Below are 3,834 nucleotides of genomic sequence, written 5' to 3'. Positions count from 1 at the left end.
AAGGTATCAAGACACAAATTCATACATTAATACTAAAAGTTTAACAAGTTCAAAAAGGGACATTTAAGAAACTGCGTAAAAAAAAAAAAAAAACCCATTGCTGTCAAGTTGACTCCAACTCATGGTGACCCTATAGGACAGAGTAGAACTGCCCCATACGGTTTTCAAGGAGTGCCTGGTGGATTCGAACTGCCGACCTTTTGGTTAGTATCTGTAGCTCTTAACCTCTACACAACCATGGTTTCCAATAAACTGTGTAGGGATACATAAACTTGTCATAAAAAGACGTGGTCAAATCTCATGAAAACACCGGTTTTGTAGAGCAAAAATTATCAAATAATGGCAACTTCATAGGATTCAACATAATAGAAGGGTATCAAAGAAAATGATAAATACAGAATTCAGGATCAATACAGAATTCAACAAAAAGGAAAACAACCCAATCAAAAAACTGGCAAAAAACTTGAAAAGATACGTCACCAAAAAGGATATACAGATGGCTAACAAACTCATGAAAAGATGCTCACAACATTAACCATTGTTGTTGTTGTTGTTAGGTGCCATCTAGTCCATTCTTTTTTGTTTCTTTTTTAACCATAGCTACCCTAGTGGGTTTTTTTTTTTTTTTTAGTGGGGTTAAGGTGGTATCTCATTGTGGTTTTGATTTTCATCTCCCTAATGATTATTTTTTTTTAATGATTATAAAAAAAAAATTTTTTTTTTTTTTTTTAATGGTTAATGTCCTCCATGTATCTGTCAGTTTGGGAGACATTAACCATTAACCATTAGGGAGATGAAAATCAAAACCACAATGAGATACCACTTCATCCCCACTGGGATAGCTACAATTAATAAACAAACAAAAAAAATGGAAATAACAGTTGTTGGTGAGGATGTGGAGAAATTGGAATTTTCATCCATTGCTGGTGGAACTGTAAAATAGTACAGCAACTGTGGAAAAGTTCAGCAGCTCCTCGAAAGTTCAACATTGAATTACCATATGATCCAGGAATCCTAATCCTAGATAAACACCCAAAAGAATTGTTGTAAGCAGGAATACAAGCAGAGACCAATATTCATTGCAGAACTATTCATATAGCCAAAGGATCCCAATCTTTTGGCCTTAGCCCAGAAAAAATGATTTCAGACATCTGACCTTCAGAACTATAAGACAATACATCTGTGCTGTTTTAAGCCACTACACTCGTAATTCATTACAGCAGGAAAAGGAAGCTAATGCATGGCATATGTCCCAATTCACGGTGATGATGAACAGAACGTCTTCTGGATGACACATTGGAAATATCATCTCTCCATTACAAAGACACCAAGGAGAGGCGATCATTTTTCTGTGTCTGGAAATGATCCATGCACTGTTGCAGCCATTTGTGAACATCAAGGGAAAAACCTTAGGAGGAAGCCAACACACGAGGGAGTAAAAAACACCCCGGTGGTTCTGTGCCTAAACTTACCCTACCTGTAAACTCTTTGTTAGGAAAGATGATACTTGTTTTTATTGTATGTCCCTATTTTAGTTGAGACTTTTCCCTCTTACAACTAAAAGCATCCTCACTGATAAAGTATCTCAGATCTTCCCAAATTTTGCCAAAGATGTGAGTTAATATAATTATGCCAGCTTTATAGATAACTGACCTTAGAGAGTTGAAATCGATTTTCAAACATCACAGAGCTATGACAGAACAAAGGATTCAAACCAAGGTGGTCTGATTCCAAAGTTCTCACCGTTAACCATTACAGTCTCTGGTCTCCTGTTTTCAAAGAACTTGGTCAGACTTTATGAATCTCTCATTATTTACTTCTTTCTGGTATGTTCCAGCAGCTTAAGGCTAAAGCCCCTGGCACGTCAATGGAAAGAGAATATTCTAGAGATGAGTTTCCTCAAAGCCCCTATCATGTCCTTGTTCCTCAGGCTGTAGATAAAGGGGTTCACCAGAGGGGTGACCACAGTGTACATTACTGAGGCTACTGCACTGTTCCTAGAGGAGTGAGTAGCTGCAGAACTAAGGTACACCCCAAAACCTGTTCCATAGAATAAAGGAACAACTATTAAGTGTGACCCACATATGGAGAAAGCCTTATACTTTCCACCAGCTGATGACATTTTCAGGACAGAGGAGATAATTCGAGTATAAGAAAAAACTATCCCAGAGAGAGGAACAACACCCAAAAGACTGGTCGCTACATAGACCAAGATGTTACTAATGAGGATATCAGAGCAGGCAAGCTCGAGAACATGAGCTAGTTCACAAAAGAAGTGGGGTATTTCCAGATCTGTGCAGAAGGACAGCCGCAGTGCCATCAGAGTGTGCAGCGGGCATCAAGGACACCAAAGAGGAAGGACAACAGAACCAGCAGCTCACAGAGTGTAGGACTCATAATGGCCGTGTACTTCGGTGGGTGGCAGATGGCCACAAATCTGTCATAAGCCATCATTACTAGAATTCCATTTTCCAGTCCAGCAAAAGTCAGGACAAAGCAGATCCGGGTGCGGCAGCCTGTGTAACTGATGGATTTCCTCTGTGTCTGGGTGTTCGCCAGCATCTTGGGAATCGTGGTGGTGGTGAAACAGATGTGTACAAAGGACAGGCTGGAGAGGAAGAAGTACATGGGGGTGTGGAGGTGAGAGTCAGAGACGATGGCCAGGATGATGAGCAGGTTTCCAGCTACAGTGATCAGGTGTAGGGACAGGAACAGCCCAGAGAGGAGGGGCTGCAGTTCTGGACCCTCTGAGAGCCCCAAGAGGAGGAATTCTGTAGCGTCTGACAGGTTCCCTGGTGTCATGTTGTTGATAGGTCTGATAGAAAAGATGGGGGTGACAACAAAATCAAATGTAAGAAAAATCTTAATTTTTATTATCTGATCCTTTACAGAAGAACTTGCTTGATTAGATTTAGGTACAATTTTTGGCAAACATTCTTATGTACTTTAATTAGGACCCACATACTGACTGCTTCTCCTATTTTTTTTTAATGATAATTATTACCTGGAATCCATTAATTTATTGGGGTTTACAAAATGCTGATATTCTATTTTTTTCAATTATTGGCTGAAATACTCCCATAAAGAGGAAACCATATCAGTTATACATATTTCCTTCTGCTTCTCTTTCTCCTCTCTCCTCTCCTTTATTTACCTTTTATTCCCCTCACCACTTCTCCTCGTTCCCAAGTTTTTATTCACCACACATTCTTTGTCTAGGGGTCCCTGAGTGGTGCAAATCGTTAAGCACTGGACTACTAACTTAAGGATGGTGGTTCTAACCCACCCAGAATCTCCTTGGCAAGAAAGGGCTGATGATCTAACTCTGAAAAAAAAAAAATCAGCCATTTAAAACCCTATGGAGCATAGTTCTGCTCTGCCAAACACAGGGTCACCATGAGTCAAAGCTGACTCACTGGCAACTAGTTTGGTTTCAGTTTGATATTCTTTGTCAAGTAGGGCTACTTGCTGAAAATAGAATAGGAACAAGACATTTTGCTAACCCTTAGGATTATAGCAGGACTTCCAGCAAATAATCAATCCAGGATGAAATTACTAAGGCTGTATTCCAGAACACAGGTTGGCAAAATTGAGCTTATGGGTCAAGCCCCGCTGGCTTCTGTAAATACTTTTATTGAAAGACAGCCATTTGTTTCCACACAGTCCATGGCTTTTATGTGCTACAGCAGCAGAGTTGAGTAGCTGTGACAGAGGCCTAAAATATTTATTATCTAGATCTTTAAGGGAAAAATTTGCTTGATTAGATTTAGGTACAATTTTTGGCAAACACCCTATGTATTTTCATGAGGAAGCACATACTGACTGCTTTTCCTA

General features: G+C 39.6%; 1 pseudogene; it reads right to left on the bottom strand.

The window, feature by feature from the left end:
* Positions 1-861: 861 nt before the first annotated feature.
* LOC100667575 (olfactory receptor 7G3-like) lies at positions 862-3,276 on the bottom strand (annotated as a pseudogene).
* Between the last annotated feature and the right edge of the window lie 558 nt (positions 3,277-3,834).

The sequence above is a fragment of the Loxodonta africana genome, chromosome 3 (genome assembly GCF_030014295.1).
Source record: "Loxodonta africana isolate mLoxAfr1 chromosome 3, mLoxAfr1.hap2, whole genome shotgun sequence".
Taxonomy (NCBI): domain Eukaryota; kingdom Metazoa; phylum Chordata; class Mammalia; order Proboscidea; family Elephantidae; genus Loxodonta; species Loxodonta africana.
This window is presented reverse-complemented; position numbering and strand designations above follow the sequence as displayed.